The following is a 23,706-nucleotide window of genomic DNA, read 5'->3' on the forward strand; positions in this document are numbered from 1 at the left end:
AACAAAAATGCAAATGCAGCTGTTAAGCTACTTTCGCGGTCGTCGATTCGCCTCGCTCTCCTCGATTCTCCACTCTCCGTCCACGATCGTATCCGTCCGCAAACTCCACTTCCCTTTGCTCCTTCCAACCTGTCCTTTTCTCTCCCTTTCAAAATAACCAACACCACCGCCTATCGATCGACCATTACCAATCCACCGTTCATAATTTACTTTGCAAAAAATAAATAATTATCCACAGATCCTTCACGAAAATCTTCCTCCATCTTTCCATCCATCTATTTATACTCCTTTCATCTTCCATTCGATGCTTTTATCGGTCGAGAAAATGAAGACTCGTCCTCAGAAAGACAAAAGGGAGGAGAGGACCCTTTATAAGATCCGTGGCACGAGAACTTCCTTGTCTTCCTTTCACGAGGTTTGCTTTCAAATCAGCGAAACGCCGACGCTAGAAAATCGGCGATCCCATGGAATCTTTGCTGCTAACGGGAGCAGAAAGAATCGGCACGCGTTTTTAGGCCCGTTAACAAACCAGTCACTCACTCACTCACGGTTTACAACATTACACGTACCGGCGTTCAACCAGAGCGTCGCGAGCTCTCCTTCTCTCCCCCCTTCTCCTCTCCTTCTCATTCACCTCGCGAATTAATTACCGTGATCGTTCCCGGATTAATTACGGCCGGTTGCTATCCCCGTGTTCCGCCGCTTTTTCACCCGCTCGCACGCGATTCACCGGGCGAACGTCGGTGGCCACGGGGACCACCGCCTCCTCCTCGCCGACTTTTTCCCCGCGCAGCGTTCCCAGACGATGACCTGTTGGCCAGATCACGTTCCAGGGATTCGGGGATCGACTCTTTCCTCCTCTTTCCGAGAGAAAACTCTTGTTCGAAACGTTCGTCGTTCGTTGAATGATCGATCGTTGATCGGCAATAGGCCTGTTAGCCCGTTAATCTTTGGATTTCGTTGCGCTTATCACCCGAGAACAATCTAATCTCCCGGGGATTACCCTTTCTTAACTCTGTTTAAGAATTACACATTGCGTTACCACCACAATGCAATTTAACACGCATCAAGTACAACAGATCAGGGGATTCTATTAAACGAGAAGGTTTGCTCTTCCAGAGACAACGTGTGTATATATAGAAAGAGGGAGAGAGAGAAAGTGACATTTTCTCTCGATTCTTAAGAGGGGGAGAGAAGAAGAATTCGTTTCAAGATTTCGGTTCAACGTTTATTTACGCGGGTTGTATCAGGGAGACCGACTATATAGAGCGCGTAACTGGCGTGACAAACGGAATTATTATGCGAGGACGAACACCTCTGCCGAGATAGGCAACGACTGCCGGAACTAATTGAGTATACGACGAACTGAGACAGCGTCTCGAGGGAGGAATAATCGCGAAATTGCGAATTCGCGAAATCGTTGCGACTTCGCGATCGAAATAGCAATAATATAACGAATATACGTTTCCTAACGTTTTGGAAACGATGCACTTCTTCTTGCTTCTTATAGTTAAATTACGTTCTCCATTCGAGATTATTTTCCATCTTCTTGATTTATCGTTTCGATGAATATATTATTTTATTATATATAATAAATTGAATTTCGAAACAAGGATAATAATAATAATAATAATAATAATTTCGCGAAGGCTATCTCTGGTTATTCCAACAAGTTATTTATCTATTCGAATTTGAGAAATAATAATAATATAAAATAAGCTCGATACAAGAAACGCGAGCCTATTTCCCTAATTATATTGTTTCTGAAACTATTCGAGTTTCTATTATTTCAATTCGAAATTTTATTGCGAGATCCCGTACAAAGTTACGCCATTTTCCTCCCTATCATATATCAATACAGTTTCTTCCCATTTGAATTTCAAATTCACGTTTGGATTCACGTAAATAACATATAAAGTTCCGCTTCGAGCCACTTTCGATACACGCTCGCTGTTACAAATTTCCAAACGAAAATCCCGTTTCCACCGAAAATTTATAAATTTACGATCATCTTCCAATTCGACTCCCTTTATCCCCGCTGCTGCTACGCTTCCATCCCTCTCGGCCGAGATCGGTTCGCGATTCCGCTTAGAAATCTGGACGCATCGAAATCTCCGCTCCGTCCCACGCAGCCGCGAGAGAGATCCCCGCGCGATCACTCGGACATCGACATTACCTCCTCTGTTCGCGTGATCGTGCACGGGCCGGCGAATTTCGAATTCAGTGGAGAATTTATGGCGGCGCGGCGGCCCAGCAGCGGCCTCTCCAGTGCCCTGCTAGTTGTCCCGGCCGACAACCAAGTGAGAGAGAGAGAGAGAGGGGATCCTCCTTCCCCAATACGACTTTTGCACCCGTTGCGTTTTCGGCAGCCGGGAGATTTGTGGTCCCAGGGATTCGACGATTTAGATGTTCATTTAATTTAGTCGTCGTCCGTCGTGCTCCACGGACCGACGGACCCGTGCTTCATTAATAGTCGAACCAACCAAATAAAGGAGCTTTGATTTATGCGGTGACCGCCTCGCGCAGCGTCCACGTACCAACGCGTCCACACCACGGCTCCTCCGCCACCACGCGGTTAATTAAATTGTTTATAGTCCTCGTGGTCGTTTAGTTGGTGATTTTCTGGAATTAAGCCTTACATGCCCTCGACGTTTCGAGGTTTCTCCAATTATACCGACGGATTCTCCCTTCCTCTCTCTCTCTTTCTATCTTCGGATCCGAAGGATGGACGAGAAAGAAGAAGAAAAAAGGGAATGGACGCGGATGGACGCGGAGACGAGTTCGTTTGAAAGTTCGAGATGGAAAGAAAAAAGGAAAAGATCGTTTATTGGAGGAGGAGGAGGAAGGTGGTCGCGTTATATACAAGGGTGAAGGGTTGGCGCGCAACAGTCCGCGGCTGCAGATGCTCGATAGGGATCGGGAGAGGGAATAACGTCGCTTTACGGTGGAGGCCGTAAACAAAGGCCGAACAAAGCGTGGGACGTCGAATGGAAAGTCTCACGGATCTTCGTTAATTGTGCGGATTGAAGCGTTGATCCCCTCGAAGCGATATCTTCGATTTTCTGCAATAACCTGGCACGGGCCATGCAACATAAATTCGCGGTGGACGGTTCGCGGAATCCCTCCCTCAATTCTGGGAACCGAGGGTGCGGCAGGAATAATGCAACAACTTTTACTCGAATTTTTCTCCCTTCCTTCTATTTTTCTCTCTTCCTCTTCTAACACGACGAGGCTATGAATTTTAAACGAACTAATTTCAATTTTTTCTAATCTCCGTTTCCTCCCTCCCCCCCGTTAAATTAATTAAAAACAACAAGGTTGATACAAGAGTAATACACACACACACACACGGATAGACGCACGAATACACGCATACAGGCGGAATAAAGTAAATTCATACGGAACATTTTCGTTCCTTGTAATTGGCCTGAGAGTGAAGTCGAAAGTTGCAGACGCCTAGCCAGCCAGATCTCTCGGCGAACGGAGAACTTCCGGCGCCCTTAATTGCGCCCAAGGCTTATTAGACGCGGCGGCGACTGCGTATGCGCCACGCATGCAAATAAGCCCCGCTCGCGCGTTTTAATATGTATATTTTGTATATCCTTTGCACGCATATTGATGTGCATACAATGGCGTACGCTCGTAATGAGATGCGAAGGGTTCCACGTACGGTCGAAACGAAATACACGTTTGGCGGCTGCCAGATGCTAATTATCGTCCATTATCTAACGTCCAGTAAACCCGTGAACACGAGGATCGAACGGATCGACATTAAATGTCAGTTATTAAAAAAATTCATGAATTATTAACATTCTCCCTCTCCCTCTCTCTCTCTCTTTCTTTTTCTCTTCGTATCGGAGCTCGATCGATCGATCGATCGAAGGAATCAAAGTCGAGTGGCACGCTGTAATCGAAAGATGCCGAGTTGAGAGGCGTCGAATGCTCGATTAATCGGTACATGGTGGTAATTAGCCGCCCGGTGAAAATTGAGATCGCGCTTTATTTGGCGCGGCACCATCGACAACGTCCCATCTCTCGAATCGAGTCGAGAAAAATTATATGTATGTGTGTGTGTATGTGTGTAAAGATTTAAGAAAAAAGTATAAACGACGAGATTTATCAATTTGAAAAATCGCAATTTCCAAGGGAAAAATAAGGAACGCGATGTTGAAATGAAGGCGAGATCGAAAGATCAAACGGGGCCGACAATCATTTACGAACCGTGTGTATATATTTCCAGCTCACGTGTGGTCTCGTTCTCAAAGGACACTTTACGAATGATAAACCGTTCCTAATTAACCCATCAACCATTGCACATGCTCGAATACGTACGTTTAACAGGTAGCACGTTCCGAACGATTTAAGTGCCGCCTCGTCTCGACAGCAGAGAGAGAGAGAGAGAGAGAGAGAGGTCATTATCACCAGGATCGCCTATTTCAGACGCGATTATCTATTAATCATGCATCTCGCATTACTCCTAATAAGCAACCGCGCGAGCATCGTTTTCTCCAGATCGAATTTCAGCGATTCCATCGCGAGAATGAGTCGCTTCGAAAAAATTTTCCTCCTCCATCTTTATCTTAATCTCGAATTCTCGACATTATCTCCGGCGAGAGAGAGAGAGAGATTCTCGATTTCTCTGTCACGGCTCATCGAGGAAAAACGGCAAATTAACCACGCTTTGCATCTTCTGCGATTCCACAATTTGATTCATTGAAAAGATTCAATTTCGAACGAGCGAAAAATAATCATTCTTCTCCTCGTCCACGATAATATTAACGAGTTCCAAGATACTTTTCTAAAAAAAATATTGGAAATTCAATTCTCCAATTTTCCTTTCGAATCGTCATCCCTCTCCCGTTCCGGCAAACTGAAATCGATATCCCCCTCCGTTCGATCCCCATAATCGGCGCCGATTTGCTGGCCGAGGTTTCGTGTCGAAGCGAAAAACCGTGTCGCGGCGCGCTCACGTGACGGAGTAAGAAATCGCGAGAGCGCGTGGTTTAGGAAGGAGAGTCGTTAATCAAGCGGCCGAGTTAGAAGTCAACAGGTGCGGGAACGAAGAGAGGCCGGCTCGCTCTCTCGCACGGGACACGCATGCCGCGCGTGTGTCACGACGGCCCTCCTCTCTCTCTCTCTCTCTCTCTCTCTGCGCGAGAGTAGGTAGCGGTTCTCCACGAAAACTGGCACGAAAAAGCACACCTCGTGTAATATATATGCATATAAGATGTGCAAATAAGTTCGTTCACCTTTTTTTCTACGATCATAACTTTTGACAGAATTCGAATTACTTCTCGTTTCTGGTGCCATCCAAAAAGAGCGTTCTTTTAAGAAGAGTGATGAGCGAGCATCACTGCTTATTTTCTGCATTCCAACTTAGGAAATCAGCTGTTGAAGCTGATTGAAATGGTTTGCGCACCACTGGGAGAGAATCTTCTGTATCCTAATGTCGGAACGCGAAAAAAGTCGTGGCAAAGATTCGAAGCCGGAAATTTTAATTCGGAAGACGACGATCGTTGCATCGAGAAAGTTCACACCACGGTCGAAGAAAAATTTTCAACCCGGAGAAGAATTGGCAGAATGATCAGGACAAGCATTTATCCTATGAAGTTGAAACAATTGGATAATCTCGTATTTACGTAATAAAATCTTGAATTTGGAAAAAAAAAAAAAAGAAGGGAAAGAAGTTATTTGCACACGTAATATTCGCGCTATAATTTTTCAAAAAGATAAGCTTTTTAACGAGGATATCGTACTTTCGCAATGCCGATATCGATAAGCCAATATCGATATATAAATTCGGCCAGAGAGAGATTATCGAGTGGATTAAGTTGGGCGCATTAAAACGTCGTTAAGGTGACGCGTAAATTGCGATCGATGCGATCGATAATAAAATTTATTGTGCACGCTCGATCCAGCCGCCGCCGATTCCCTTAGCTGGAAACCGGTCCGATTCGGACGAGGAAGGCAATCTTCGGTTTTTCGCCTCGCCTCGCGCGCGAATACCAATTTTCTCCGGGTAATTATCACTTTAAAGAGAGGGGGGATAGCGGAGGCGCATTAATAATCCGCGGGAAACGCGGATGGCTCGCGCCCAATCGCGCGTTTCGCTTCGATCGATCGCTCCCTGTCGATTCATCCTTCACAGATTACGATCTTTACGAGTCTTTACCACTCGTTGATTAAGTTGCGATGGGTCTTCAAAAGCATCGAAGAGCGATCTTCTTCCACTTGGTTCCATAACTATATATATAAATGCAACCGTCTTGCCACGAGGAGTCAAGAAAAAAATCGAAGAGGTAAAGTGTCACCTTTGATCAAATTCATCATTCATACGTTCGTGGAAATATTCGTTCACGTGGCACGTATCACCAAATCGTAAAGAATGGAGGAATTAATTTATTCACGACAAATTACGCGAAATTTTTGGGCTCCTCTTTCTCTCTCTCTCTCTCTCCCTTAACATATACCCAAGAGTTAGCTAACGAAGAGAAACTATCTGGTACATAGAAATTCGGGGTGGACAGAATCGAGGACGATGTCGGAAGGTGTGACGAACGAGCGAGGCATCGAGTTCTCTTCTAAATGCTTTCTAACGGCGTCTTTAATCACTCCATCGAGCAGCCCGAGAGAGGATCGAAAAAGGGGGCCGCGGACGGAGTGGAGGGAGGGGGGAGGGCCCGTGCTACCGAATTCCCGTGACAAGGTACAAGGAACCGAGAGGAGCAAGTTGGCGAGCAAAAAGAGGGGCGAGGGGCGAGGGGAGGGGGAGGGGGAAGGAAAGAAGGAAGGTGGAAACGGGGCTGCTGGCAAACGCATTTGTCGGCTGTTGGCCCGGTTCTCGTCGCTCTTCGGCCAGCAGGAAAGATTAGTGGTCCTAATTCCCGTGCTCGTTCGTTGCTCAGGAAATCCCCACGCTGGAAAGACAACAACGCGCGTCTCTGCCTCCCCCTCCTCTCTCTCTCTCTCTCACTCAGTCCAGGGAACAGCGAATGGAGGGGAAGGGAGGAGAGGAGAGGAGAGAGAGCACACGGACGAGTTATCTGTTCCGTTTCTCCCGTTGAGCCCGTGTAGGTAGGTTGTGTAGTAGGTTACGAGTGTCCGAAACCGGAGGCCACGCTCGTGCTGGCTACCGTAAATGTAAATATCCTACGCTCTCCGCATTAACATACGTCCCCGCAGCCTCATTAAGGATGAAATTAATTATCCATCGGAATCGTTTCTCGTGTTCCACCGAGGCCCGAAACTCGGAGGCACACGGGAGACGGAAAAATTTCGACGGATCCCTCTTCCTTTTCATTCCAATTTCGCGTTTCCTCGATATAATTGGAAATATGATAAATAATTATATATGCATATATAACGTTCGACTCGATCGATCTGGTAGAACTGGCCTTGGACTCTTTCGACGAAACAATTCTTCCAAAGATTCGCAATCCGTGGCGTGACGGTTTCAAGAAGAGATAAGAAGAGAGAGAGAGAGAGAGCATCCTTTCCTCGATAAGCTGCGGCTGCTACCTGACCTAAGGTGGTCGCGTTCGCGCTTAAATGCGGCGGCAATCGATGAGTTATCGCGCGTAAAAGTAATCAGCAGCCGCGAAGAAATCAGCGGGGAGACTTAGGGCAACAATTATCCTAATGGATGCAAAGTCACACCCCGGTGTCCGCGCCCGGCATGGTAATGAGTCGATATCACCGCATACCAAGACCTTGTATCCTTCCAAGTCCTGTTCGAACCAGCGCCGCGCCACCACCATCATCCTCATCCTCATCCCTTTCCCTCGTCCCTTTCCTCTCCCACCTATCTTCTCCGGCGCATCTTCTCCTCCTCGCCCCTTGCACCCTGCCCCCTCCTCGCCACCGAAATTCACTCAGCCTCGAAAATCACGTTCACACTCGAGGCACAGCGTGGCCCTTTCCGTTCACCACCCAAGATAACCCGGGGAGAGAGAATCCTAACCTGGGCCGATTCTCCACCCAATTCTACCTTTTCAACGGGGGGGACATTTATTCACGCCCGAGCTCGAGCGTGCCTTTGCCATTTTTTCTTTTTTTCTCTCCAAATCCGCTCTAAATTCCACTTCTCGGCTAAGATGGAGATTTTGGAATTTAGATCGCAAATTGGATATTTGATCGATCAGCTTCCAGAAGGAATCAGAGCGATCTTTGGTCGAGCTTTATTCGTTTATTATTTGGAATTTGATGATGCCAGTCATTTTTTTTTTTCTTTTGTCTTTTATGCTTCATTCTGGAGGATCTTTATATAGTTTTAAAAGATTTTTTAGGTATAGCTTTGGAATTTTTATATTATCACTTCTCTTGATCTTGATTCGTTGAATACGAGGAATATTATTAAGCTCCATGTACAATTTTGAATCACGAATTTCTTCTAAACTTCGATTTTTCACATCCGAATTGTTTGCAATGTTTTCTTGGCGATGACGAGAAGAGTCGGTTCGAATTTATAAGTACAGCAGTTTAATTACGAGCCTAAACGGGTTAAGGAACTCGTCCCGTGCTGGGTAAACCGCTTGAAATGGCTTCGCACTTGTCACTGACCACCGTTATCTTCTCTCTTCTTAGAAGGTATTATATAAGGGTGACAGAGATATCCAGAAGCATGACCTCTACCTGCTGCTGCTGCTGCTGCTGCTGCTACACCTTCGTCGTCGCGATTCCCCACGCGATCGCTCGCTCACGATTCGTTGAAATCGAATCGAACGTTATTTATTCAACCCTTTCCGCCGCATACGATCATCCTGCCCCGAGTCGAGCCTCGATTTTACGTTCCTTTCCGATCCAACGATTCGCACGATCAAATTTCATACGCACCTGGACTCTCGTAAAAAAAAAAGAAAGAAAATTTAATAGGCGAATCGTTATTGCACACGCTCGAGAAAGAAAGAAAAGTTTCCTGCATCGAGTCCAATTTTGAAAATTTGAAATTCAAAATCGAAGATTTCGTTCTCTGGAAGTGGTTTTTTTTTGAAAACGAGAAATGATGCAAAGTCGAGAATGAAAATACTTTCCAAATTATCGTTATTTTTTCACTAGACAGTAGACACCAAACGATAAGAGTGATCCGATTTTTCAAATTCCTTTTCGAGAGTTTCACTTCCTGACCTCATTCCTCGCACGATGCTTCGAAAATTTTAAACTAAGAGAACTCGTAGAATAACATTTCAGTAACAAAATTGAAAGGAAGAAATTCAAAAGTACGATGATATTCACACGTATTTCAAGGGAGAGAAAAAAAAAGAGAGAAAAAAAAAAGGAAAAAGAAAAAAGAAAATATCCGATGGATCGTGGCGTGTGGATGGTTACGATGACCGGAACGAACTGCAGCCGGGCCTGGATGGCAAGGAGCTTTTGTACTCCGGCAAGTGCATTGATTGAAATTAAAACCAGTTAAGGGTGCAACCTAATCTCTGCCCGAAGAAAACTGCTAAACCTGCGGGACTTTTTACCGTGACCGTAATCCACGGATTCGGTGTCGTTTTCCGTCTAACTAACTCATCGCATTAATCAGGTTCTCAGCTGACACGTTTCGAACGCCGTGTTGTGTTTTAAAAGACGAATTATTCACGAAAGAAGATATTCAAAATTTCGTCGAATCGTCGCAACTCTAACCAATATACATTAATCTCCATAATCTCCGATACGAATCAAGTGGAATAGGAAACTTGAGAACGAAACTTGAAGAATGAAACCGTTTCTTGACCGACTAGATCCATCGGTTCAAGATAAAATATCCATGATTTATCGATTATTCGACGAGCATCATCCACACACGATGAGTGTGTCGAATAACAGCAACTTTCTCGACGACCCTTCGCGACGACAGGATCCCTCGAATCCCTTCCTCGTCGAAGGAGAAATAGTCACGTGGAAGGGAATCGAAAGGGTGGAGATAATAATTTCGAAACGGAACACGAAGCCAGAGGGAGGAACGGGGCAACATTTGCACGATTTCAAAACTGGATTGTGGCCGTAGATATAAAACGAAAATCGGTCGACAAAGTCGACGACAGCCGATTACAGGCAACCTTCCTAAAAAAAAAAAAAAAAAATTCCATCAACGAAATAAACCGATTACGGTGGCGCGAGGGAAGATCGGGGCGGGGGAGGATGCAGAGGAGGAGGAGGTAGAGGAGGAGGAGGAGGAGGAGGACGAGGAGGGGGAGGGTCGGAGAAGCCGACATTTCTCGGTCTTCCGTGGTTGTGGTGGTATTAAACCAGCTGCTCCGGAATCCGCGTATCCGCGGAAGAAAAATTCAGGATATACACGTGCACTCGTCGGAGGCGAGTCGTCGTCATCGCCGCCGTCGCCGTCGTCGTCGTCGTCGTCGTCGTCGTCGTCTGTGGACGTGACGTGTCGGTGTGCGGGCGCATGGTAAAACTATTGGATTATTCGTGGTGTACGAGCTGCGGTTAGCAGGCATCAGACTGAGTTTGTTGGATTCGGGATCAAAGTAATCTCGTTTGCCACCCCCCGATCAGCCTATCCCCGATCAGCCTATCCCCGATCACCAGGGTTGGGCAGACCACGCCCTATCGCGGCCGGCCACGGTTCTCCTCTCGATCGAGCTTTTCCAAAAACAAGAAAAAAAGAAAAAGGAAAAAGGGAAAAGAAGAGAATCGTCCATCAAACGGCGATCCAACGCGTCCATCGAAAGCGAAGAATCGACGACGAGTAGTAGAGCGAAATCGAGCCTCGCTCGGACCGATCCTCTCGACGATTTTCGCGATTTTCACGGGCCCCTGATCGGCCAGGGAAAATCGAGCGGTTTCGAAACGGGACGATGGCTCTCCGAAGGGGAGAGAAAAAGCAAACGGTGGACTCGAACCCGCAATTCCCTTTGAACGGGAATATTTAAGCGGATATTTGCGGAATGTTGGACACCCCTGATGTCAGCCGAGGCGTGTGATCTGGTTAGTTGACTCTGTAGGGTGGGTTTTGCCCTCGGTAGGCCGGAATCCGCTCGTTTTTCGAGGCCGGATTAGCCTCATAAGACGATACCGTGGCTCGAAAGATTAGATACCGAGATTACCGGTTCAAACAGCATCGGATGACGGATTGAATCGGATCACCAAGTCGATACTGATCATACTTGGCGAGGAAGACCGCCGAAGATCAGTGGAATCGGGTGGCGGCGACCCGATCATCGACCAACCGATGACGAGGCCGACATACGTCTTCACCTTTCTCGCGTCTTATCGTGTAAATTCGTCGAATCAATTTGTTAACAAGATGCCTATATAACTATACAGAGATATCGTGGCTCGAACATCGATCCACGGGGATCACGGCTGGTAAACCGTCGTCGAAAGGACATTAGCCTGCTACTACGCTCCACGACATTCTTCTGATTTCCTCCTTTCGATCGAAAGAGAAATGTGCAATTTTTTTCTTCCACTTCGAGAAGATTAAAAATTGCAACGATCTTTCTATCTCCTCTTCTTTCGAAACATCGATTCGTTTTAATTCGCGAACGAAAGAATTCGATCTTCGAACTTTCCCAAACGTTAAAAAAAGGCGTTGAAACACTCACTTCGCTTCGAGAGAAAGATTCCAATTCCGGAGAGCGATTGAGTCATCCGAGTCGTGGACAAACGACTTCGAACGTGTCCAGTCTCCCCACGAGTTTTTACCTCTTTTAATTCGACCTGGTCACCGTTAAGCGAACCAAAAACCACTCTGACTTCTCTCTCTCTCTCTCTCTCGAAGCGGTGATAAAAACCGGGCGACGAAGATCATCTCGAGCACGGTTCGTGACGTTTCAGGGCGGTGGCTTCGCGTGGTCCATTCTGTCCGGACGAGCACGCACGATGACGTGATCACGTGACCGTTAAAAACCTGACCTAACCGACAACATCCCTGCCGGCACGCCATTATCCGTGCGTTCATCGCTACTGAATGAGCCTCGATGTCCGCTGCCACAAGCTCGCTCTACCCTCGTAAATCCATCCACCGGAGAGGACATGCGATCCAAAACTCCCTCTTCTTGTCCTTCCTCTTATCAATCGCCCGTTAAACCCAATTTTTCCCATTCGATCCATCATGCCCGCGAATCCTCGATGCAGCCGCCGATCATCAAACTCCTGGAATTCGTTGCACGAGAACAGAGATCCTCGCTTCTTTGTTTTCAGAACGAAGTAAAGGACAGAATTTAATATCTCAATTATTAAAGTTCGTTCGTTGATACTTTCTCGATCCGGAAATCTCGGCATCTTGAACAACAAAATCGATAAGGTAAATTTCCTTCTTCTTTTTTCTAGAAACAGGTCATATATATAAATTTCGAATTACACTCACAACACCCAATCCATTCACGAGAAATAAGTTTCGAAAATCCTCGTGCGTGTGTAAGAAAGAGTTTTACTTCCAAATCTGTTCACATTCCACAATCATATCCCATAGATATTTCTATAAAGATCACACTCGCGTCACACTTTCTCATCGTCCAAACAGGACGATTGCAAAGGGAAGAAAAAAAATTTGGCGAATCGAGAGAGCGAGATCACGTCCCCAACGACGTGGCTCGATAAAATGACAGCGAAGTTGGCGATTGGTTACCGGTGGCACGCAACTATGAGAATGAACTAATATCCAAGTGTCGACCTAATATCGAAGCTCGGCGTAGAGGCACCGGGGGAAGGCACGCAACGTCTCTAACGTCACGAGCCGTTGTATCCCTTTTTCTCTCTCTCGGCGGCTTGCATGTGCGAGTACCTCGCAAGACGTGCCGTGGATATCCGCTGGTTGATCGATACGTCAGGAACGCAACGATTACTCCTCCACGGGATTACTTTACCGGTATCGTGTTGCCAATCTGTGTATACAGAGAGAAGGAGAGAGAGAGAGAGAGGCTAGGTGAAATTGCGCGAGAGTTGGAGCAAGTTTGGCCAACTTCCTTCTTTACCCATCCCGTTTTGGGAAAGAAGGATTATCCCCTGACGTCAATTTTCACTTCCAATCATCCGACTACGATCAAGTTATCCTAACGAGTTTCCCTCTAGGACCATCAGATTTTTCTTTACGATTTCAGGAATGAAAATATTATCGTTCATCAGCCAGATTTATTTTAATTAACAAGTCTCGATCGAAATTTCTTATTATTCATCCAATAATTTCACCGCTTCTTTCTTTCCTCTTCTCAATGAAGGAATCGTTCTAACTTCTGATTATAAAATCACGATTTCTTGTAAAACGTTTTCACGAAGCTTCTATCAGTTTTCTAAAAAAATTATTTCTGTAAAGAGGAGAGAAATGATCGAAAAAATGAAAGAAAGATCGAAAAGAGAGGTGGACCTGTTGGTACCCACGTGAAGCCACGAATCGATTTCGATCGATCTCGCTCTCGATCTCATAAATATCTGGCGGAGGCAGTCGGCCGGATAATTACGTATCGAGGCGTACGAGGGGCGTTCTCTCTACAAGCTTCGAATATTATGCTTATACGTAGTCGCGGCACGCTTGACCCTCTTGACACTCAGGATGATATAATAATAATTGTTGCCACGAAGAGGAGCAGCACAGTCCTCGGCCGGGCATCATTGGCAGAAAGTGGCCAACCTCTCTCTCTCTATATATATATATCGATCCCTGTGTGCGAGGGCCCGGTGCGCGGAACAGAGGGCCCCGTTTAATTTCCTCGCTTCGTTTCATGCCTCTCTCCCCAATCACCGTTTTCGTTTGGCCGCCGTTTAATTAATATCGGGACCAATTTCGAAACCCATTCCTTCTCCTCCTCAAAGGAAAACCATCCACGATACATTTCCTCCTTCCGAATATTCGCTCCTTCCTTTCGACTCGCCAATTTCGAAACCCATTCCTTCTCCTCCTCAAAGGAAAACCATCCACGATACATTTCCTCCTTCCGAATATTCGCTCCTTCCTTTCAACTCGCCATTCTGTTCACCGTGAATCGCAGTGTTTTCGATCCATCTTTCTTCTCTTGAATTTTTCTTTTGAATTTCTTTCGAGATCTTTCCGATACACAGCTCCTTTTCAACTAATGATTTCGAATTAAAATCGTGATATATATTATAATTAGATATTCGAGGGTTTTATTTGCTCATCGAATCGAATTCTTCTCCCATTCTCGACCCTTCTTCGACTTCGAGAAGATCGAAAATTGCAACGATCTTTGTATCTTCTTTCGAAACGTCGGATCGATTCGATTGAAATCGTGACAGGCACAAGGGCAGTGATTTCGAGTGCCTTCTCTTTATTATTGATTCTTGATCCAGAGAGGTTCACATTGTGGGAGAAGGAAGGAACAGGGCTCGAGGCTTTACACGAGAATTCCCATCGGTGGAGGAAACATGTTGGCCAGCGTTGGCCTCTCTCGCCTCGCCTTCTCGTTTGAAAATGAGATTTCGGTGGAGGGCAGATAACAGACAGAGAACTGCATACCGAATTAGTAGGAGTGGAATATGTGTACCGGGGGGGGAGGGAGGGGGAGGCATTACCTATCGTCGAGTACAAACAAAGGGGAGAGGCGAGGCAGCGTATATAGCAAAACGATCGTCGCTCGACTTGAAATACGTAGCCATTAACGGCCATAACCATTACCGATTCGACTGAATTGTGAGGTTAGTATGGGGCTAATCTGCTACGTGCTTTACTTACCTGTCAAGAAATTAGCATATTATCTGAATACCGGCTCTCTCCCCCCCCCCCAGCCTCCTTCTTTTCTTCCTTCTCGGTGCCCGGCAACTCGGGTTCCTCCTTCTTTCGCTTTCTTCCCCTCCGCCACGCTACAGGACCCACCCTTTCCACTCTCCTCTCCACCCTTCACTCGAAAACAACAACAAGCATTTTTAAACGATTCGATCAAGGGCAAACTTCTTAACACGTTTTCCAACGTTAATGCATTATATAGATCGTTCTTATAATTTCGTCCGTCAATTCCTCGATCGATTCAAATCCGATCCTCTCCTCACTCCCCTTTTCTTGCTGCAAAATTTTCGACATTAGAAGAAATATTTACTTTCTTTCTTAAAATTTACTCGTAAAAGATATTTTCGTTCCGAAAGAAGAGGATCAAGATTTTTGATTACAAATCCTTTGTTTTTTTTCTTTTTTTTTGATAAATTAATAATATTCGATAGATCCATTCGTTGGGCAGATAGGAATAGAGGAATTGCGCGTAGAGGAATCGGCTTCTTCGGTTCTTAAACGTCGGCGTAAAAATCCAGCAGAGATCAATAACCCCCGATTCGTCTCGGATCATTTTCTGTTTTTAATTATACGTGGGTTAGCCCCAAGGGTTAACCCCATTAAGTTCAAGAATGGGCCAAGAAGCTACCGGCCACTTTTATTTCCTCCTGTTCCAGCAAAGATCCCATTATGCTCGTTTGCGTTAAACATTTTCGTGCGTGCCGCCATCAACCGGCACAGGAAGCCACCTTCGATTCTCCTTTTGTCTCGTCCATCTTTTTTTTTCTCTCTCTCCTTCTTCTTTTCGTCTTATTCGCGCGTAAATAACATTTCGCGCGCGCGCGCCTTCTCTTTTCACTTCGATGAAGCAATTAGCTTCAAACCTTCACAAATTGAAACTTTTCTTTAATACGCACTAATAATTTTACCAATATCCGACTTATCTTTCTACGAATTTTATATAAGAATTCGGAGAAAATTTGTTGCACGGAAGAAGATAATCGAAATTTCGAATCAATCAATCTTTTAACATTCTTAAATATTAAATATTATACGAACCGTTCCAAACTTCGAAAATTTTAAACAAAATCCGTACTTATAAACTTCGTAAATTCTAAATGGAAAAAAAAAAGAAAGAATTCAAAGAAACAATCGAACGATATGAACGTTATTCATAAAAACGAAGAAATAAGCGTTTTTTAAAAATTTGTTTCAAACACTCGGCAAAAATTTGACGAAAAGTCAGCTTATAATAACAACAATTTGGAGCATTGGCACGATTTTCTCAAATTGATCGGATGGCAAGAAGCTGGCGCCAACGGGACATTTCGGTTCGCGCCGATAATTCCCTTGTTTACGTTTCTGCCAACAGCTTCATAGAAGCTGGTTCCCGCGCCACCCAGTCTCGGTCGAAATGGCCGGGTCAGAGCGAACAAGTTACGCGAAACCGGGTAAATAAGAGATAATCGGTAAACGAGGAGGCGGCGAGTTCAGTTTTACGATAAGCCGGGAATTAATGCGAGCAACAGGCCATAAGAAAGCCTCGTTTCTTGCACCAGGCTTCGCCCCCTTGTTTACCTTTTCCGCTGTCCACGACCCGATTCGGGATTCGACGGCCGGCCACCGATTTCGCGCCGTTCGTGGAAACTGGCCTCCTCGCCCCGATAATCGTCCCGTTTTTTCCTCCTTCGCCCCGATATAACCCCGATATTTCTTTAGCCTCCCAACAATCTCTCAAATTGTTAGCCGAAGAAAACCGATTTCCGGATAAAGAGGAGAATTCATTCGCCCGGTTTTTCATCGAGGACCCGCTCTTGCGCGCTCTTCCTCCTGCCTTTCGCACGCCTCTCTCTCTCTCTCTCTTTCACTCTCGTCTCGCACGAGACGTAAACACGATCCGGATTTCCTTTAATTGTCCGACACCGTTATCGAAGAAAAAGGTTGAAACGAGATCCTCGTAATTGAGAGAAAGGATCTCGAAGAAAGAAAAAGGAAAAATTACTGGTTACGCTTTTGGAAAAAGTTCAAACAGACACGCGTAGTTTCTTGGACAAATTAATTAAAAATTAAAAATCCAAAGGAAATGAAGAAAAGATTGGAAAATGGATTTCTTTTCTTCTTTTTTTTTTTATTTCTCACTGACACGTGAACGGGAGAGGGGAAAGAGGGAGTAAGGTAAGGGAAGGGTGAAGAGGGGACGAGTAATCAGCGCCACGCGTAATGCGTATCATTGGCCGGTCCTCGTAAACACGAGGGCAAAAAACAATTATTAAGGGAAGATTGAAGAGAGCGGCGGTGAGGAAGATGCGGAGGGCAGATCCTTGAAACGAACGAGCATCCTTAGCGCGAGTCCCACGGTTGTTGTACACTCGCTCGTTTCGCCTCTCTCTCTCTCTCTCTCTCTCACTCTCACTCTCTCGTTGCATCTGATCGAGCGTTAATCGTAAATCGCGCCAATCTTCAACAACCAACGACTCGCTAACGATGTTCTTTGACATTTACCTTTCTCTGCCCTTTCTCTCCGACGTTTCCAACATTGTCACCGTTAAATTCCGTTTACACAACTCGTTACTTACCTACCCGACCTAGCAAATTGTCCTTTATTCCATATCACGTTTCGAGCGATACGTGTCATCTTCGAAAGAAGAGAAACGACATCGAATGGATGGAGAGTAAAAAAGGTAAGATCGAATGCCAAGATTAGCTTAATAAGTGTTACGAACGTCTGGAAAGAAAAATATTTTTGTACAAAAGTAACGGAATTCGGGGCGTGGTGATTAACCGAAGGATTAATAATATTTCCCTCGGTGCATCTTGATACGTCGATCGTGGCTAACTTTTTTTCCGATACGAATCTCGAAGGAAATAAAATTAAAGATCTTGAAAAAAATATTCTCTCCGATTTGAACACAACGACGACGACGACGACTATGCAACTTTCTCCATCCACGTTATCGGCCGGTTGCTCTTATTATATTTTCATTACCGCTTGTTTGCCACGTAATAACAACGTGGCAGAGAATCGGCGAGCATTAGAGAGCTCGTTAGAGAGGGCGAGGGTGAAATTGTACCGTATTGGTACTGTATCGGCGGAAAACAAGTGGCGGCGCCAGCAATTGGAATACGGGAGGGGGAGGGTGCTCGTAAACATGGGAAAAGATGCGGGCCTCGCGGCTGCATATTTATAAAATGCAAATTCTAATTGCGGTAACAGCGACGCGAAATTAATGATTGCATTTAAAACGCTTTATCAGCGGCTGGCACATTTTAACTCACGTAATAAGCAGCCCGTGCTCCATCGCGTGTGTACGTTCGGTCGAACGAAAAGCGCGGTGGCATAAATTTTTATTAAAATGAAAAGGGGAAGGGAAGAGGGAGAGAGAAGGGAAAAAATACCAACCCTATATAAAAAATACCGTCAAACTATTTCATTTCGTCGAATGTATTCAATTATAGGGATATTATTCGTCGAACAAATAAGTAAAAATACGATTAAAATTCACTCCAATCATTTTTGGAGATGATCTACGTGTACTTATTCGTTCGTTACATCGTTGTTTCGCGTTAATTCTTTCGAAAATTCGAAGGGATCATTTCATCGATTTTATAATCGTAACAATTTTATCTTCAAGCATGGATAAGATCGATGCAATACAAAAGAGAATTTCTAATTTTAATAACAGGCTGACCTTCCAAGAAAATATTCTTCGAACGCAAAGGATTAATTCCCCGATCTGACCCTTTGTGTACAGGACAATGATGGATTGAGATTAATTTTAATAACAAATGAGCGGCAAACCGAACAGATCGTCTCCTTCGTGTTAACTCGAGACTCGAGATAAAAAAAAAGGAAAAAAAAAAGAGGGAGTACGATCCCAACGTATTCGTAATTTCACCGAGAATTGAAACAATTTCGCACGAAAACCGAATATATTTCGCAAGTTTCGTGGACAGATGACGCGGAACGAAGCCACCTCTGTTAAAAGCAACGTTAACATATGGCGTGGTTAGCGTGATCTTTCGGGAAAAATGTGCAAGTTTTCGTGCCGTCGACCCACGGAACACCGGTGTTTCTCCGCCTATTGGGGCGGTACTTGCATTTTCGCAAACGCGTTTGCACAAGTCTGCAAACAATCGGTCTCTATACTCTGACCAACCACTCGAGAGTTGGGCATTAACTCTTTGAAAAAGTAACTAGCTAAAAATTTCGCGCCAACTTACTTCAAAATGAACAACATTTATTTATTCAAGTAGTGTAATTGATCCGTTTTTGTAATACAACCTCGGTTTGTCATTACAATTATTTATTATTAATCTGAAGAATTGGGCATTAATTCGAATTGAAAAAGGTAATTGATTAAAAATTTCGAATAAAGTTATTTTAAAATGCTTGAATTATTATCATATTTTGTTTCGAATAATAAATTATTGAACTAACTTTTAAACTATTTAAATTTTGCCCATCACTGCTCGAGACTTTTGTCGACTCAGTACTTACTCTGAACAAATTCTACGTATAATTTATCGAATCGATGATCAAATTCTGAATCGACGATACGGAAAATTTATTCTGTTCAGGATTCGAATAATTGCTAACAAGACAGACTCACAAATTCGAAAAGCATCGTTTAAAAATGGAAATAATACAATTTTTATCGATAGTAACCTACTGCAACATGTTCATCATTATCTTATTTGTATATGAAAATATCTCTACGAATGAATAAGATATCGTACGCGTTTATGTTAAAAAAAATTGAAACGCAATGTGCGGAAAGTAATTAGCGCAACGCGCGATAACGAAAGTATCAACATAAAGACAATCTTCCTACAATACCAATCTTTCCATCGAGTTGTTTTTCCCGTCGATTTGTATCGGCTCTTTCGTTCAATTCAACGAATTTCCATTACAGGAACAATCGAGATATATATATATTCGTCGAAGAGGATCAAAAATTTCTTCCTTATTTCGAGACTCTTCATCCAGGAATCCGGGATGAATTTCAAAGTAAAGAGTCGAGGAAGGGAGGGGCGAAATATCGTTTACTATTAATCTGCCAATTTATTTCGCCGAGACGTTTTAACGCGAAACTGGAAACACGCAGGTGCCTCGTTACTTCCCGCTTTCCCCCTCTAGAAGAAACGTCGCAGCCTAATTACTCCGGAGACCCCTTCGTTAAACAGCGATAAACATCTCGGCGATTAATAAGGAAATACTGTTTTCTTGCTGCTTGTGCCGATCCACGTTGCATCGATTCCGTACGAAAACGACAAAAATGTGCGGCAGAAGGTGCGACATAAAACGGAAGAGAGAGACAGAAAGGGGAAAGGGAAGGGGGAGAGAGAGAGAGAGAGGACTACTTGGCCGGTAGCCTGGCGTTAATTGCGGCCTCTCGTAAATTAATTTTCCATTCGTTACCTGTCGTTACGATACTCACAAATTCGTTTAAAAATGAGATTCGAGTACACGTGAAATTTCTACTTCTTTCAAGTTGATAATTTTATATATATATAATATATAATCTCGATATTAGATACTCGATTTTTATATATGAAATTTCTTCCTTTCGCAAATTACGTTTCGATCAACCATCGTAAATTCTGGGATTAACGATTTTTATTTAAATTTTCGTATAGGAATTTACATATCGTGGTGGGGCGTGATCAAAAATTTGTTTTTACAATTGCACGATGTTCAACAAATTTTCTTGAATTCTCGAAATCACAAAAATACGATTAAAATTTTATCTCGAGAGGCAACGTGTCTCGCGTACACACCAATAATACATAATTCGTGGAAACGATCGATCGAACAATATATCTATCGATGGTAGATATGTATTTGAGGGAAAGAAAGCTTGTTCCGAAGGTTTGCAATATCATCGACTTGTGTATTCACTTGTGCGTTCACAGAAGTATACATTTACCTCCTACTGATTCTTTGTATTCCTATCGGTTACGTTCTCGACTCTGGCTGGGTTCTTTAGGCTCTTAAGATTCTAAGCATTGACTAGAATATTCCACAAGGGAGAGAGGCGCAACTATATCGAATCAACTTTCTTTCTTTCTTTCTTTCTTTCTTTCTTTTTGGGTAAGAAAAATCTGCTCGAGATTCGAGCACGTATGACGAAGTCCATCCTCGGGCTATGAGACGATATAATTTACGATATGACCCTTGACAAGTGATTTGCAGACATCTTGTAACGAGGACCACGAACGGCCTCTACGGTAATCGCATTCTGTTGTTTCGTGCCTTCCTTCGGGCACGTCTCCTTTTCCCTCGTGAAAAACACGTTCCTGTTTATTTTTCACAATGTAGCATCCTCTATGCGATTGCATTGAGTGAGTAACGAGAAAAAAAATCGAATTGAATTGAATTCTCAAAGTGAAAGGAGAAGAAATCGAAAAAATATTTGAACTTGAAAGTTGGAAATATACTTTAGAAATTATATTTTCTTTTTTTTTTCGCGGTAAATTCTGTGATACGAGTTATTTTTTAATATATCTAAAGTAGGTATACAAAAATTTCGTTTATTAAATTTTAAGCGATCAAAGTTAGATAAAGCGAGACAGAGATCCGAACGAATCAGTAGTGTGACGAAGATAGAATAAGTTTTATACTAACTATGTCTCGCTTCATCCAACACAAATCTTAGTCGCTTATAACTTGAACAAATCTCAATCGATATTTTTGCGTTTGTTTTGAACTTTGGGATCAATTCTTCGAATGTATCATACGAACGTATTTTACATAAAGTAATATTAATATAATATCGCAGAGTTACCGTAATAACGAATCGAAAATAATATAAATAATTGATTGTGTCGAACGATAGTGTCAATTTTCTTTCTTTCATTAATGAATATATCAATTTCAATGATACAATTTTTATATAATTCTGAAATTTTAGCTCTCACGAATTCCTCGGTAGTATAGTGGTTAGTATCCCCGCCTGTCACGCGGGAGACCGGGGTTCGATTCCCCGCCGGGGAGAAATTATTTTTCTACGGAAAATCCATTTTTTTTAACCATTTATATCTTGCATATCGACACAGATCGATTATTAATATTATATCGATATTAATTGAATTTAAGAAGAAGAATAAATAAATTACGATAACCATTTCAACCTTTAATAATAAAGATCCGTATTAAATCGTAATCGAAGAGAAAATTTCCAATTTTTCTCGCACGAAATCAGGCAAAAATCCAATTATCCATCGTAATTAATTCTTAAACGTAACACCTAACCCGTTTCACGTTAAAGATCTATAAATATCCAGAAAAGCAAAGCAATCGAATCATCGTTCTCTCGTCATCGAGCATCGTGATACCGTGCCATCCTCGTTCCTGCGCTAATTATCCAAACAATCAGCGAAATCCCGATGCGCCGCTAATAGTGGCAAGACAAATCGGCAACGATCACGAAACGATTCCTCACGATTCCTCCGGAATCCTTCTTCCCCCCCTCGTCACGAAAAATCGCGGTCTCGTTAAGAAACAATTTCGCGCGGAAACGGTGAAAAAATCCTCTCACGTGTCGTTAATGGCAGGCTAAGAGAGAAAAATGTTGAATTTTCCTCGAGACGATGGGGGATTTCGGTGGCAAAAACGGGCGGCGCGTGACCAAAACGGGCGGAAATAAATTCGCCGACGTCCGCCGCCGCCGCCGCCGCTTCATTTCCATATCCACGGGAGAAATATTTTTGTTCCGCGAGATATCGTTTAAGAGAAAAACTTACGGACGGCGGGTGGTTACGGGTGGTTAGAAAATTATGAAAATGTTCCCTTGCCCCCTGTACGGTGAGGTGAATTCCTCGTAATTATCAGAGTTGAATGCTTCGCGTGTTTCGTCCGAGAATAAATAGATATTCGTATAATTTACGTTCCAGCGTAGCGAAATCGTAATAATATTATCCGTATAAAACTCAAAGGTATTTTAAATACGAGTATATTAATTCGTCGAGATACGACGAACGGTATATATATGGATCTTTTCGAATTCGTATAACGCGTAAGAAGTTAAAACGCGTAAGCGGTGTAGAAGATTAATCTTGCCTACTGTCGGGGGAAAAGTATAATGCGAAAAGTGTAAACTCGTTCTCCTTGTTTAACGAGTTTGTGCAAATTTCTCGATAATATCTATCTTAATTTGATATTTCAATTCCGTAAAGGATTTATCTCGATCCCTTGAAATATAATGTTCTTATCTTTCGGCATAAATATTTATATGCCTCTTGGCTAGAATACACATACACATAAATCATCGAATACGGATTGAATGTTATCGAAAGGGAAACTTGATTGATAAATCAACCAGGTATTTAAACAGTATTTAACTTACATATAACACTTGCATTAACGCTTACATGGCAATTATTGAACAAACTCGTTCCATAAACAGAAGAAGTTCGAACAAGTTTATCATCGTTCAGGAACAAAAGATAACGCCAGAAATATAATAATCCAAATCCTCTTTGGAAAAATATCCTTCGATTAATTTTCGATTAAGGTAGAAATTTCCATCGCTATTTTTACCATCCTATATCATATACATACGTATATGTAAAAGTTTCTTTGGATAGGAAATTCTTTTCATTTAATAAATTTCTTTTTTCCCGAATTCGTAGAAACCTCGTCACGATCTCGCTCAACGTAATCCCGAATTCCATGAAAATTCGACGCCTATGCATGTTTGCTCGACCTCTAAGGGAAGGCATGTGGCAGGTGGCCGTGCGATAGTTTGCATATTCATCGGTTTCTCCCTTATCGGTCCCATATTATCACAGCGTGCTTAATTGACTTCAGATTCCCTCATTAGCGCTAATGGGTTAATTCCAAAACTGTTCCACCGTGAGGCGGCGACTAACCGCGGACAAGTACTCGGTCGCGCCCCCTACAACAACGTGAGATTCGTTTTTTAGAGAATCTCGACTCGAGGGAATTAAATAATTCGTTCAAATTCAATCAATATGCGTTTACGATCATCGATGAAATTCGATTCAATATTGGATATACTTTCTTTTTTCTTGAGATCCAT

General features: G+C 43.4%; 1 protein-coding gene and 1 non-coding gene across 4 annotated transcripts in view; one reads left to right on the forward strand and one right to left on the reverse strand.

Moving 5' to 3' along the window:
- Nucleotides 1–23,706, reverse strand: part of LOC411264 (aryl hydrocarbon receptor protein 1) — a 137,843-nt gene that overhangs the window by 95,409 nt on the left and 18,728 nt on the right. The gene's annotated exons all lie outside the window — the stretch shown is intronic.
- On the forward strand, nucleotides 21,588–21,659 carry TRNAD-GUC. The gene has a single exon. It is a non-coding gene; the product is annotated as a tRNA-Asp (tRNA).

Source organism: Apis mellifera, linkage group LG8, assembly GCF_003254395.2.
Source record: "Apis mellifera strain DH4 linkage group LG8, Amel_HAv3.1, whole genome shotgun sequence".
Lineage (NCBI taxonomy): Eukaryota > Metazoa > Arthropoda > Insecta > Hymenoptera > Apidae > Apis > Apis mellifera.